Below are 15,768 nucleotides of genomic sequence, written 5' to 3'. Positions count from 1 at the left end.
GTTCTTCTCTTCCTGATTTGACTGAGGATTTTCAGTGGATTTCAGGGGAAACAAGAAGTGATTTCTTTTTTGGCTGCACCGCAGCAGCATGAGGAACTTCCCAACCAGGGATCTAACCCATGCCCACTGCAGTGGAAGTGTGGAGTCTTAACCACTGGACTGCCAGGGAAGTCCAGAAAGTGATACTTTTTTTTGTTCTGAAAATTTCACAATTTTTTTGTGTTCAAAACAAATTTCTTGGGACTTGCCTGGCGGTCCAGTGGTTAGGACTCTGTGCTCTCACTGCTGAGGGCATGGGTTCAATCCCTGTTTGGGGAACTAAGATCCCACAAGCCATGTGGTGCGGCCAAAAAACAAAACAAAACAAATTTCTTGTTTTATCTGTGTTACCACAATTTGTTTCTGTAATTCAGTAGAAGATGAGCTTGTAGTTTAGTTTGCTTGTTTATGTCTTTTCTATTGTTCTCAGGCATGGTTAAAACATTAACACATATTCACATAGAATATTTGAAAAACTGAGAAACACACAAAAAAGCAACAACCTCACATATTTCCACTACCTTTTTGCGCATTCACTCAGCCTTTTAAAAGTAGTATACCAAAAATATATTTCTATAAACACATATATACATATATCAACAAATACGTTTATTAAAAAGTGGGCTCATACTATATAACCTACCACTTGCTTTTTTAACTTAACAATAGACTATGAGGGACTCCTCTGGTGGTGCAGTGGTTAAGAATCCACCTGCCAATGCACGGGACACTGTTTCGATCCCTGGTCCAGGAAGATCCCACATGCCGCAGAGCAACTAAGGCCGTGTGCCACAACTACTGAGCCTGTGCTCTAGAGCCTGCAAGCCACAATTACTGAAGCCCGCACACCTAGAGCCTGTGCTCCACAACAAGAGAAGCCACCGCAATGAGAAGCCCGCGCACCACAACGAAGAGTAGCCCCTGCTCGCCGCAACTAGAGAAAGCCCTCACGCAGCAACAAAGACCCAAATGCAGCCAAATAAATAAATAAATAAATAAATAAATAAATAAATAAATAAATAAATAAACAAAAAACCACAATAGACTGCGGACATCTTTTTAAGTGGGTACATAAGGAATAATCAAATTCTTTTCGTGGCTGTTTATTTCTCATGTAAATAAATGAGCATGTTTATGTAACCATTGCCAAACATCCCATTGAGAGATGTTTACTTTGTTTCTACTTTTTAAATTTTTGTTTGTTTGTTTGTTTTTGTGGATTTGTGTGTGTGTGTGTGGCAATTTCAAGCTACGTTACATGAATACTCTTGGTATATCTTTATGTGCCTGTAAATATATATTTCTAGAAATATAAATTCTGGGTTGGTAGCTATGCACAAAAATTTTTCACAGCTATGATTCAAATACTCTCCAAGAGTGTTATCAATGAACACCCTTAGCATTAATGTGCCAGATTATTCATTTTCTCACATCCTTCCAAAACTGGGTGTTATAAATTCTTACTTCTATTATTGATAAGTTCCTGTGGTTTCTCCTTGTTAAGGATTCTTGGAAACCCAGGAGGTTGAAGGTCACAGAACTAGATGTGGTGGAATGGATTGTTCTGTTGGCTGCTAGGAGAGTTTTGGCTTTAGAGTCAAAGAGGGCCATTCTGGGGTCTGGGCAGGAAGAGACTCATGCTTGCCCTTAGGCCAAAGGATTACACAGAGTGTAAGCCTGTGGTGGCATAGTAAGATGGCAGACCCTTTCATTTTGGCTCAGGGCAGCATCCTTTCTACTAGAAACAGGATGAGGAGGGGTTGCATCTCTAAGAATAATTTAGTGCCAAATTTTAAAAGTCATGTGAGATTAAAGATGTGTGATTCTGAAATCCCTTCAAACTCTACTAAGGATTAGATGGCCCTTCAGGTGGCTGAGTCTAGAGAGTCAAGAGAGAGTGGGCTTTAGAAGTCAATTATTTATTTACTCAGGCAACAGAAGTTACCAAATCCATTTGATAGGCATTGTTCTAGACACTGGGCTTCCGAATAGAATAAGGTAAGATTCAGTAAATTCAAGGAGTTTACAAATTAGTTGGGTAGGGTGGGGGAGACTGAAAACCAAAAGCCATACCAATCAAGGTGTGGTTGACATTTGCCTATGCAAATTTACCCACATAAATTTTTGTCACACCCCAAAAAAATAACTAAGATGAAAGCAGGAGGAAAGAAAAGGCTTGTAAGGAAAGGCTTCCAAGATAAGGTGCAGATAACTTGATGGCTTCTTGGAGCTAATTTTACAGTGGTTCAAGTGGGGGGGGGGGGATGGGCAGAGAAGAAGGTTTCTCTGGAGCAGATCTTCTCAAACTTTGTGTTCAGTGAACCCCTAGTAATCTTGTTAAAATGCAGATTCTGGTTCAGCAGGTCTGGGGTGGGGCCTCGAGACTCAGCAGTTCTAACATGCTCCCAGGAAACATCATGGTTGCTGGTTCAAGGACCACACTTAGAATGGCAAATTTCTAGGCTGAGGTGACCCTAAATCCTTTGGTATAAGTGGGAGGGAAGGGGGTGGCTTGGATCAGAGATAAAGCTTTAGGGTTAGGTAGGATCCAGCTAATTGTGGAGAGCCATTGGGATACTAAAAAAGGAGTGCTTAATTGGGGGTGGTGGTGAAATCTAATCCAGAGAGGCAGAGTATAAGAATACATCTCCTACCCTTTCCCTTTCTTTGTCCTCTCCTCCCCCTCTTCCTCCTCATCTTGCATTTAAGTCATAAAAGTGGAGAATTATATGAAGCAAGCAAAGAGGAAGGCTTCTCTGTTTTGAAGACAGAAATTTCTGGCTATTACAGAATTCTTAGGTCTCTGAATTCCTTAACATTTCCAAGATGAGTTTTGGTCTCCTACAAAAGGAATTTTGGCTGTTTGCCTTATACAGTGGGTGCCTGCTTTGGCATTGATATTACTGAACTCATATTTGGCTGTTCACTGCTTGAAAGCCAGTATGCAAGAGACAACTTGTCAAGAGACAAGTGTTGGTTGGAAAGGAAAGTTTGCTTTATTTAGGGGGCTAGCAACCTGGGGAGAAGGCAGACTCATGTCCAAGAACCAACTCTGAAGATTCTGGTTGACCATGAAAGTTTCTTAAAGGGAGAAATGGGAAGTTAATCATTTGGGGAAGGTGTCAAGAGTCTTTGTTATCTTCCACTGTGTGCAGACTTTCTTATGATTGGTTAGTGGTGAGGTAACAGGGTGATGTTCCAGGAATCTTGTGCTCAGCCTGAAGTTACCATCCTCCACCTGGGTGGGGCCCTTAGTTCCTACAGAAGGACTCAAAGATATATTGTTATGTATATTCCTTAAGGAGGAACCAGGACCCTGCCCCATCCCTGCACTATTGTTTCTTGATTGCCCTTCCTTTGTTCCTGCACTCCCTCCCTTAAATGGACACCAGACTTCCCTGGTGGTGCAGTGGTTAAGAATCTGCCCGCCAATGCAGGGGACACAGGTTCAAGCCCTGGTCCAGGAAGATCCCACATGCCACTGAGCAACTAAGCCCGTGCACCACAACTACTGAGCCCACGTGCCACAACTACTGAAGCCCATGTGCCTAGAGCCCATGCTCTGCAACAAGAGAAGCCACCCCAATGACAAGCCCACACACCACAACAAAGAGTAGTCCCCGCTCGCCGCAACTAGAGAAAGCCCGCATACAGCAAGGAAGACCCAATGCAGCCATAAATAAATAAATAAATAAATAAAAGAAAGGGACATGGAAAGGATTTGTACCTGGGAGTGCCCCACAGGGTCCTGCTCAATTTCAATTATTCTATGATTTGAAACATGAATTGGTGACTTGACAGTGGATTCTCTGGACAGGGATCTGGGATCTAAAAAAATAATCACTGATTTTAATAAGTTTTATGAGACCATGATGCCATTTTCTTAAAGAACCTTTCTGTAATAATCTCCCAACTGGGAACTTCACTCCCCAAATCCAGTAAAATAAACATCTCTAAAACCAACTAATTAGTTGTATTTACTAATGCTCATTTCTGTAGTTGGCTGGGTAATAAAATAACTTGGGTGATGATTTCCATTTCTGATGGACTTTGGTTGACTCCACACACCATAACTGAGTCCTCTGACCATGAATCATAGATATAATATTTGTGTTAAAGGTCATTTATTCAGATTTTTAAAAAAATGCCTGGTAGTTAACTAAATCTGGTGAAAAAAAGATGGCCTCAGAATTCTACCATCATTTTCATAGGTCCTTGGGATTTTCTTCTTTTCCTTAAGGAAAATATTTTGATTATTTTTATTTTTCTTCTTATTTTTTGATTTATTTTTTATTTTTGATGTCTTAGCATTTTTATGTATAATCACATTAATTGATTGCATGGCCATGTTGATGAATTCCAAGAGGATGATCTCCACCCTCTCTCCATGCCCCGTGGGTTGGGATTTACATTTGTTCTTTTAGCAGGAAAATGCTAAGGAGCATAGCTATGGCATCTGCCTATTTTCATGAAAGGAAAATAAGGATCTCTTTAACCCAGCAGGACTAGGATAATCAGTAGTTTGTTTTGTTGTCCTGGAACCCAGACTCCAGGCCTATCTGGGCCAGGCAGGACATATGACATGTCTGATTAGTACAGTGGGTTAGTAACAGGGAGTTGGCTCTGTGTTGGGTTAGGGTGCGCATTCAAAATTAAATTTTAAAAAATCACTATATATCTACAGTTGTGGGTCAAATATATCATATGACTAAATGTCATTAATGGTAACTGGACACGGTGATATGGGTGCAAGGGGAGGCCATGCTATGGAACATGTAGCAGTGAGTCCCTACTTCTCCAATGGGTACACGTGACATTGTTTATTATTAAACATTGACATCTGCATTGACAAACTACTTAATATTTTTTCCTGAACTTTTCAGTTATTCCTACAAGCATGTTTATACCTGCTATGTGCCAGGCACTATGCTGGGATCAATAATTCCTGCTCTTGAAGGCCTGATTACAGGAGGGCAAAACAGAAATGTAACAGATAAAAGCAATGAAGTGTTAGTTCTCGGGCTTGTTTTCATCTTATAGGTAAAATAACAAAGGTATGGTGCGAGACAGCATAACAGAGAGTAGAATCACCACCTCTAAATCACTCACATAATAGAGGCACCACCAATGCCAAGAACCTCTGCCTTCCTGACTCCAGTTCCAGCATTCCTTGGCCTGTTGCCAGCCTGAAGTGAGCAGCTGGGCTTGTGAGCCTGGTGTGTGGTAGCAGTGCTGTTAGTGTTATTTTGTTCGGAGTAAGAATATGCCCTGTGGGGCTTCCCTGGTGGCGCAGCGGTTGAGAATCTGCCTGCCAATGCAGGGGACACGGGTTCGAACCCTGCTCTGGGAAGATCCCACATGCTGCGGAGCAACTAGGCCCGTGAGCCACAACTACTGAGCCTGCGCATCTGGAGCCTGTGCTCCGCAACAAGAGAGGCCGCAATAGTGAGTGGCCCACGCACCGCGATGAAGAGTGGCCCCCGCTTGCCGCAACTAGAGAAAGCCCTCGCACAGAAACGAAGACCCAACACAGCCAAAAATAAATAAATAGATAGATTAAAAAGTGAAATTCTTAAAAATAAATAAATAAATAAATAAACTCAGTTGTATTAATTTAAAAAAAAAAAAAAAAGAATATGCCCTGAAAACAGCAGCTCATTCTGTGGAGAGTCATCAATATTTTCACTAAAATGGTAAAATGATGATAGCCAGTCAAATGTGGAACAATTTGAGCAGTAAAGGGAACTCCTTTGGGGGATTCATTTTAGTGCCAAATGCACAAGACTGAGAGGCATTTGGAAAGACAAAAAATAGTAATAAGTTGAACAGGCTGAAGACAAAATGTTCAGCGTTTTCTGACATAACTTTTTTTGTGTGTATTAAAAAAATTGAGGGACTTCCCTGGTGGCGCAGTGGTTAGGAGTCTGCCTGCCAATGCTGGGGAAGTGGGTTCAAGCCCTAGTCCACGAAGATCCCACATGCCGCGGAGGAATTAGGCCCGCGTGCCACAACTACTGAGTCCCACATGCCTAGAGCCCGTGCTCCGCAATGGGAGAGGCCACTGCAATGAGAAGCCCGCACACTGCAACAAAGACCCAATGCAGCCAGAAAATTAATAAACAATTTAAAAAAAAAAATTGAAATACAGTGTTAGTTCATTTTTTTTTTTTTTTTTTTTTAATTTATTTATTTATTTATTTATTTTTGCTGTGTTGGGTCTTCGTTTCTGTGCGAGGGCCCTCTCCAGTTGCGGCGAGCGGGGGCCACTCCTCATCGCAGTGCGCGGGCCTCTCACTGTCGCGGCCTCTCTTGTTGCGGAGCACAGGCTCCAGACGCGCAGGCTCAGCAGTTGTGGCTCACGGGCCCAGTTGCTCCGTGGCACGTGGGATCTTCCCAGACCAGGGCTCGAACCCGTGTCCCCTGCATTGGCAGGCAGATTCTCAACCACTGCGCCACCAGGGAAGCCCCTACAGTGTTAATTCAGATGTAATACATAGTGACTTGACATTTGCATACATTATGAAATGATCACCATGATAAATCTAGTAACCATCATCCCCATACAAAGTTATTACAATATTATTGACCATATTCCTTATACTATACATTAATATCCCCATGGCATATTTATTTCATAACTTGAAGTTTGTACTTCTTAATTCCCTTCACCTATTTCATCCCCACCCTCCCCCCTTCTGAATCTATGAGTCTGTTTTTGTTTTTGTTTCCTTAGTTTTTTAGATTCCACATATAAGTGAAATCATACGGTATTTGTCTTTCACTGTCTGACTTATTTCACTTAGCATAATACCCTCCAGGTCCATCCATGTTGCCGCAAATGGCAAGATTTCTTTTTTCTTTTTTTAAATGGCTGAGTAATATTCTGTTGTATGTATATATACCACATCATCTTTATCTGTTCCTCTTTTTTAAACATTTTATTTATTTACTTTTATTTTTGGCTGTGTTGGGTCTTCTTTGCTGTGCATGGGCTTCCTCTAGTTGTGGCGAGTGGGGGCTACTCTTCATTGCGGTGCATAAGTTTCTCATTGCAGTGGCTTCTCTTGTGAAGCATGGGCTCTACGTGTGCGGGCTTCAGTAGTTGTGGCATGTGGGCTCCACAGTTGTGGCTCACAGGCTCTAGAGCGCAGGCTCACTAGTTGTGGCACATGGGCTTAGTTGCTCCACGGCATGTGGGATCTTCCCGGGCCAGGGCTTGAACGTGTGTCTCCTGCATTGGCAGGCGGATTCTTAACCACTGTGTCACCAGGGAAGCCCCTATCTGTTCCTCTCTTGAAGAATGCTTAGGTTGCTTCCATATCTTGGCTATTGTAAATAATGCTGCTATGGACATAGGAGTGCATGTATCTTTTTGTTTTTTGTTTGTTTGTTTGTTTGTTTGTTTTAATAAAGATTGTGGTGTGGGATGGAGGTTTTTTTTGTTTTTTTGTTTTTTATTTATTTTTGGCTGTGTTGGGTCTTCATTTCTGTGCGAGGGCTTTCTCTAGTTGTGGCAAGTGGGGGCCACTCTTCTTTGCAGTGCGCGGGCCTCTCACTATCGTGGCCTCTCTTGTTGCGGAGCACAGTCTCCTGATGTGCAGGCTCAGTAGTTGTGGCTCACGGGCCTAGTTGCTCCGAGGCATGTGGGATCCTCCCAGACCAGGGCTTGAACCCGTGTCCCCTGCACTAGCAGGCAGATTCCCAACCACTGCACCACCAGGGAAGCCCACATGTATCTTTTTGAATTAGTATTTTTTGTTTTCTTCAGGTAAATACCTAGAAGTGGAATTGCTGGATCATACGGTAGCTCTATTTTTAATTTTTGAGGAACCTCCATACTGTTTTCCATCAATTTACATTCCCACCAATAGTGCACAATGGTTTCCCTTTTTCCATATTCTAGCCAAGACTTATCTCTTGTCTTTTTGATAATAGCCATTCTGACAGGTGTGATGCACTATCTCATTGTGGTTTTGCATTTCCCTGATGATTAGTGATGTTGAACATCTTTTCATGTGTCTGTTGGCCATCTGTATGTGTTCTTTGGAAAAATGTCTAGTCATGTCCTCTTCCCGCTATTTAATCAGGTTGTTTGTTTGTTTTATTTTGATGTTGAGTAGTATGACTTCTTTACGTATTTCAGATATTAACCCCTTATCAGATATATCATTTGCAAATATCTTCTCCCAGTCAGTAGGTGGCCTTTTTGTTTTGTTGGTAGTTTCCTTCACTGTGCAAAAACTCTTTAGTTTGATGTAGTCCTGTTTATTTATTCTTGCTTTTGTTTCCCTTGCCTGAGGAGATAGATCAAAAAAATATTGCTAAGACATATGTCAGAGGTACTGCCTATTTTCTTCTAGGAGTTTTGTGGTTTCAATCTGATATAACTTTTGCTACTTAGTTTTACAAGGTATTAACTCCTAAAGAGTCCATAGGACAGAGGACTTCCAGAATTACAATTATGTTACACATGGCAATTTTTCTTTAGCGATTGCTTCATTATATCCAGTTTTATCAATATGCTAGTCATTTACAAACAGTATTCACTACTCTGGATGTTTCTGTAGCATGCTACAGTAGCTAAACATGAAAATTTGAACTAATCCTTGAATGGGGCTGCTGGTCCACAGATGACTTATTTATAGATGAAAAGTTAATTTAGTCAAAATTGAATGAAAGACTTTCCCAGTCATTCATGAAAAAATGGTTATTCTACTGCCCCTTTTTGTGGAGGAGACTCTATATAGTAATTGACAAATCTTTCTCGATTATTCTTCCATTAAATTAAAAAAATTTTTTTGAAGCTCTCCCTTTTTGATTACATACATTTAAAATATGGATAAGGAAAGCTAATGGGTAAATAACTGTATCTATCTAAACAATTAGCTTAATTGCCACAATTCTGTGAGTTAGGGTGGACATTACCTTATTTCATCCATTCTGCCGTCCCCTTTTTAAAATATAACCTCTGAAATCACTGATGGCCAGGCAGCAGCCCTGACATAGTTGTCATGCCTTAGACACACTTGAATGCGGTTGTTTTCCCTGAAGACCATTTGTAGATGGAGTAGGTGTCCAGGCTATTATCTGTAGACCTATGTTGATAACTTCTCTTAGGATCAAAAATAACAATGGCATCAAAACTTGCCCAATGGCTATCAGTGGTTTATGTCCTAGAGATAATATCTGAGCACTTAGAAAAATGTTGTGTCACTAATGTTATTGGATAATATTGTTTAGAAAACAAGGGCATTACAATATTTTTTATGGTTGAACTATAAATGTGAAGAAGTTTGAAAAATACCTAAACCATTTATTTCACTTATATTTTCCTTCTCGTATATATGCACAAGAATAATATATAATAAAATTTATGTCTAAATAGGTATAAAAGAGCCAGGTAGTGGTTGTGGGCCAAGGTCTTTGTTGACAGTAACCAACTATCTTGTTGCAATGTGAAAGCAGCCACAGGCAAAAAAAAAAAAAAAAAAAAAAAGGTATAAAAGAACACTTTCAGTAAGTAAAATGAAACATTATAAAGTATAAGTATTTTGGCATAGTTTAAAGGGCAGCACTTTTTGATTCTTAGTATTGTCTTACAATCAACTTTTTAGGTTTGATGAAATTGGTAGTTCTTTCATAGAATAGAGGCACAGGGAAAGTCTAGGAGGGACACAGGCATTAGGTAGCAGCAGGTACTGTGTGCTGTGTGCTGGGTGCCTTCTCAAACTTCATTTGAAATAACCTATGGTACTTAAATTTCCACTTCATTGATGAAAAAACAGGTCAAAGAAGGCATTTTGAGCTTCCCATTTGAATCTTTCCCGCTACAGACATTTTGATCTAATGGTACAGTTGAGAGCTTGGAAAGTATACACCAGAAAAGCTGCAGCCAATTTGAAATTGGTTTAAAGGTTCACATTTGCAGCACTTAAATTTATTTGGAAATCTGCAATTTCCTTGGTTTCCTCCATGTAGGGTTGATCTCATATGAAAGAAAAATTAACAGCAAAAACGAACTATAACAATTGTGTCACTTATATGATGAATAAGTGGCGCCTCCTATAACTTGGGAATTGCTCATGGACTCATGTAGAGGGAATGAAAGGCATGGACCTTACCTTCGAGGAACAGGGCCACCAGTGAGATGAGTGAACACAAAATTGATAGCCTTTTGAATCTGTAAAAAGATTCTGACAGTACAGCAATTGTGAAGTATCTATCTCAGGAGAATTCTCATAGTATTTTCATGGGTTGATCAAGAGATAAGTACAAATGATCAGTCTTTTATCCAAGTCATAATGAGTATTTCTGGGAGAAGACTCAGCACAAAACAAAGATGTTTAAAATCGCCAAAGTAAAATGTGCTTTAAATGTTGTTGGAGGAACCAATACTTTGCGACAAAAATATAGGCTTGCAAAACTAGACTTGGTAAAATAAGGGCCACAAAAGTAAACTCACAATGGTAGAAGCTATAGCTGGTTTAAAAAAAAAGAAAATGATACCAACATAAAGCATTTTTTTAGCAGTAAAATTTATATGAAAAAAACTGAACCCAATAAAAATAATTTCAATAAAATAAAAATGGAACAAACTAGCAACAACTTAACTCTACCTTCTAGAAAATTTAAGTAAGAAAGTAATGGGCTTAAGAGAGTTTTCTCCAGAATAAAGCCTCAGAATTCATCAATAGTGGTAAAAATTTTTCCAAAGACTTATATTTAATCACAGATAGTGAGGGGTAAGATTTACATTCAAGTCTGGGACCTAAGTCTAGAGGTTTTTCCACCAATGCCACTACCACCTTTAAAAAAATGAAGGTATAAAGTGAGATCATGCAGCTGATTTTAGACAAACGAGATAACATGTTTCATTATTTAATCAAATAAGATAATGTTAAATATTTTTAAATGAGGTAAGATCCAATTTAATCTCATTAAACATTTCTCGGAATAGTTATAACATTCCGCAGAGGTAGGAGGAAGGAATTTATTGTTTATATTGTTTATTGTCAGTATCTCAATCAGAACAGGGTATACATGATATAATCTAAAATATATTGCATTATTAAAGAGTTTTTAAGCAAGGCTGTGTAAAGTGGCAGCTCCAGGAGTCCCTTCTTCCCCTGCATGGGTCCAGGTTTCTCTGTTCTCATTTTTTCAATTATCCAATGCTGCTGACTTGTTTTATATCTTCTAGATATTCCTCAGTTTCTGGCCCACTGATAGCAACTTTCAAATATGTGTAATTCTTCTGCTATTTCAATAGGATTTTGGGAAGGAGCATGGATTAGATCATCAACTTGGACTATAAATATTAGGCAAATAATAGCTTGATTAAATGGTGATTATAGGAAAATAAAGATCTACTATAAACATTTAAAAGAAGCAAACTCATGTGAAAGAAATTCATCACTGAAGTGTGACTAACAGCAGAGGAATGAAATCAACTCCAAGCTCTTATGAAATGTACAACAGCAGACTTTATAGTACATAATTGGGAGGAATTTTTAATTCCTTAAGAAATTTGGGATTAAAACGAGTGCCATAAAGAAACCATTGCATTCTGTGCCTCGCACAAAGCAGGCACTTAGTAATTATTTATTAACTGAATGGATAACAGACATGCTCTGGGATCTAATCCAAGCTCAAATATCAAATTCCGTCATGAACGATCCGATTTATAAAACTAGAAGCTGGGGCTTCCCTGGTGGCGCAGCAGTTGAGAGTCTGCCTGCCAATGCAGGGGACACGGGTTCGAGCCCTGGTCTGGGAAGATCCCGCATGCCGCGGAGCAGTTAGGCCCGTGTGCCACAACTACTGAGCTTGCGCGTCTGGAGCCTGTGCTCCGCAACGAGAGGCTGCGATAGTGAGAGGCCCGCGCACCGCGATGAAGAGTGGCCCCCGCTTGCCGCAACTAGAGAGGGCCCTCGCACAGAAACGAAGACCCAACACAGCCAAAAAATAAATAAAGTGAAATTCTTTAAAAAAAAAAAAAAAAAAACTAGAAGCTGTCTAAAAGCTAGAGCTTATCTAACTCAAACGCCTTTTCAATAGGACCACAACTTGCTGCTCGAGCTATCTCTTAGAGTCCTTCAACATCTCTTTTTAAATTTTCAGTATCTCACTCGATTTAAATGAAATCTGAACAATTTTCTATTACGGGTGAACCAGTGGTTAACCTTGATGCTGGAAAGTAACAGTTTAATTTGGGTGAGTAGCAAATGCTGATTAATTTTTTTGGAACCGTCAAAGGAGAGAACAACTCTTGCCTTTTTTTTTTTCTTGGTAGGGCCAATTTTTTTTTACCAGAAAATAAATGACTACAACTTTTGCAGAGAGGTTCTTTCTAGCTTCCAGAAAGCTTCCCTCAAACTTTACGTACAAATAACCTGGGGATGTTGTTAAACGCAATTCCACCAGACAGGTCTGAGAGGGTCCCGAGAGAGCAATTCTGATAGCCTTCAGGTGATACTGCCGGTCGGAACACCATGCTTTGCTTAGCAGAGGTATAAACTCTCAACCATCTTAGGTCACCTAATTCTCCTTAACGCTAAAGATTTGATCCAAGTGTGCTTGTTATTTTGTAACGAAAGAAAGTTTCCATAGAACGTCAGGCCTGTTAATTTCCCTCGTTTTCCAATGGGAAAAAAACGCAGTTCAGGATCGCAGCTCCACCTTCCATCCTAGGTTGTCCTAAGACGACTTAGGGGACCAAGGTAGGCGTGTATGAACCCAGGCCAGGTCTCTGCGGCGGCTCCCGGCCAGCAGAAAAACCCAGCGCCGGGTACCGCAGAGAGGCCCCACCACCCTCGGCCACGGACGCAGGCCCTTTCCAGGAACGCGCGGGCCCGCCCCCCGCACGCGGCCGCCCATTGGCCCGACGGCGCCGGGCGTGACGTCAGGCCCCGCCCCGCCACTTCTCCGGCCCCGCCCCGCGGAGTGGCCTGGCGGTTTGGTCTGGAGCAGCTGAAACCGGTTTGAGCGGAGCCGCTTCCTGCCGCTCGGCGCCGCGGTTGGCCGCCTGGGGGAGCGCTGGCGAGGCGCGGACGGCGGGCGCCCGGCACCTCGGCTCGCGGCACTGGCTCTCGGGTGCGGCGTCGGTGGCGGCGCGGACCGCGGACCCGGCAGGTGAGGCGGGAGGCCGGGGGGCCGGGCGCGCGGTGCGGCGGCTGTGGCGGCCGCTCACGTGGCGGCCGAGTTGTCAGGGCGACCCGGCTGGGGGACGCGGGCGGGGCGGGAGGCGAGGCATGGGCAGGGTCCCCCAGCCCGGGCGGGATCTGCCCGTCGGGGAAACAGCGGCCTGGACGTTCGCCCCGGTAAGTCGGTGGGTGACACATGTTTATTGTATTTATCCTTTGCTGCCGCGATTCCGCTGGGCTGCTGGTGCTTCGTTCCCCTCCAAAAATTTTGCAGCGTTTTCGATATACGAGAATGCATAAACCGTAGGACCACCATGAGTATTCAAAGAAACGAGTCTTACTCACCACCAGTCTCTGGCTTTATCCATAAGTAATTCATAGTGTTTTGACAACTGCTTATTTTCTGAAATTGCCTAACCAAGTAGTCTAGGGTGTGCTTGTATAATTCAGTTATTCCAAGAAACCAAAGCGCCTAAGTCTCTTAGGAAAAGGTTCCAGGAACAGTCATCAGTGCCCTTGATACAATTTTAAGACAGTTTCCCCTTCTTATAAAGCTCTGCTTTTTCCAAAGCTCTTCAAATTGCCTTGATGACTTCTGGGAGAAAGCCTTCATCAGTTAGGTGCTTCATCGGCCCCCTCTTATCCCACTGCCCGGTTATAAAGGAAATTAGGCGTGAATTCAGCCACGAATTGTAGAGAAATCTTTCACCATTGAGGCAGCTGCCTGGTCTGTAACACATAGAGGAACTGATAGAACGAAGCAGGATGTTTGGACTTGATGTTTTCTTCATATTCTTCTTTAGCCCTTCCTATTTCTGCCCAGTTCCTATCCACTACTCCCCCCCCACCCCTTATGTATCTTGCTACGTTTCTGACAGTTGTGACTTAGCTAAGAAATAAATACAAACTATTAGTCCTTTTTCCAACTCCTAACATTCTGGGTACAAATAACACAAGATAAAACAAACAGGTAAAACTACACGGTGGTTCAGTGGTTCTCAACTTCACTAGGGAGAACCAATATTCTAGACAAAATAAGATTAGGAAAGTTGGACTCCAATAATGACCACAAAGGAAATCTCAGTGGCAGAGTGAGTAAAATTTGATATGTACAAAAAGTAAGTTGATGAATCAAATCTTTGTGTATAACTTAACCAGGAAAAATAAATGAAATGCATATGAAAATAATATCAAGATGAAATGGAAAAAATTTGGAATAGTTTTATGGCATTGTTTAGAAGGTGATTAAAGAATTAACCGGCTTAATGAAATCTCCAGAACTGCTTTCTTAATAAAAATCCATTCATGTCTGTGTACATTTGATTAAAATACTGGCTCAAAATATACTGGGGTCTGAATAGTGGGGTCATAATGATCCTCCAACAGGATGAGCAGGAATTAACTCAGGAAAATACAGGCATTTCATATAGTCAGTTAGTCAGTTAGGCTGTTGGAGCCTAGGAAAGAGCAAGGAGAATTGGAAACAGCTTTTTTCTTTGAAAAAGTATTTGAAGGAAAACAGTGAAATTTTTTTGGCTAGGAAAAAAACACATTTTAGCTGAAAATATCTGTGACTTCAGTTTAGCTCTAAAGTAAATGTTCCTGTACCTTTGTTTGCTTAAATCTCCCTTTTGTTCCCCAAGCTGGCAAACCAGTAAAGGAATGTGCTGGGATAGTTTATTTGACAAAAAGAATAGAGTAAAACTTATTTCAGGTAGTGTGAACTCTGAAATATTTTTTAAATGTAAATTACAATGTCATTTTGCAAATTACGTGAGTCCTTAAAAAAGTTAAAGTAGTGTAAAATGCTACTCAAAGTCCCCGATGAGAATGCTGTTCAATGCTTATCTTCAAAAAGCACAAAGTGGAGGTTATGTTTAAAAACCAGACCGAACCAAAAACCTGTCTCAGAAAGTCTGTATGTGAGGTTATAGGTAAATTGGTTAAATTACATATGCAGTCAGCTCATGTATGTAAAAATGACTAGCATTTTTCATCTTATTCTTGTTGTATGTATATCTAGAAGACCTCCCCCGTCCAAGTTGAGATTTTCTTTGCTTGTTTGGAAGAAGAGGAAGTGTTGGTTGTATAAATTTTTCATTCCACAACAGAACAGTATTTTACTTTGGTGGTAGCAGGGTGCCAAAATTGTACGCTTCAATTCTGCACCAGAATTTTGGCCCCTGTCCATGATCAAGTAAACTGTTGTAGGAGCAGCTCTGCAGGCTCTTATTTGGTACGGTATTAAATATGGGCAATGGGGGGAATGGAAATTAACCAGATTATATGACTTAAGGCAATCCAAGTTGGAGGTGATGCTTTGTTGACACCTGGGGAGGTTGGGGGGGTAATTTTGTGCTTGTGTATGTAGCTATGGTGTAGTAAATACTGGATACTGCAGCTGGTTCCAGTCAAGTTACTATAGCCACTTTTACAAGCAACCTTAAGAATGGGAAGCTCAATTTTAATCAGTTGATTTCCTTTTCATTAAATTTACATGTTTCACATTTAACGCAGTAGAACTTTAGAGATAATTTTGTACTAGGTGTTGATTTTAATACATAGGAATAATTACATCTGATTTCCC

General features: G+C 41.1%; 1 protein-coding gene across 2 annotated transcripts in view; it reads left to right on the top strand.

Annotated features, from left to right (window-relative positions):
• Positions 1 to 12,992: 12,992 nt before the first annotated feature.
• GPCPD1 (glycerophosphocholine phosphodiesterase 1) overlaps positions 12,993 to 15,768 on the top strand; it is a 60,473-nt gene continuing 57,697 nt past the window's right edge. Inside the window, exon 1 of one of the 2 annotated variants that reach the window (XM_082359055.1) lies at positions 12,993 to 13,170. The gene's annotated coding sequence lies outside the window, so the exon portion shown is untranslated. Of the gene's footprint in view, positions 13,171 to 13,334; positions 13,359 to 15,768 lie in introns of those variants that run through there. The other variant, XM_082359056.1, reaches the window with a different exon arrangement.

This window comes from Balaenoptera borealis (assembly GCF_965194805.1).
Source record: "Balaenoptera borealis genome assembly, chromosome: 16".
Classification (NCBI taxonomy): Eukaryota; Metazoa; Chordata; class Mammalia; order Artiodactyla; family Balaenopteridae; genus Balaenoptera; species Balaenoptera borealis.
This window is presented reverse-complemented; position numbering and strand designations above follow the sequence as displayed.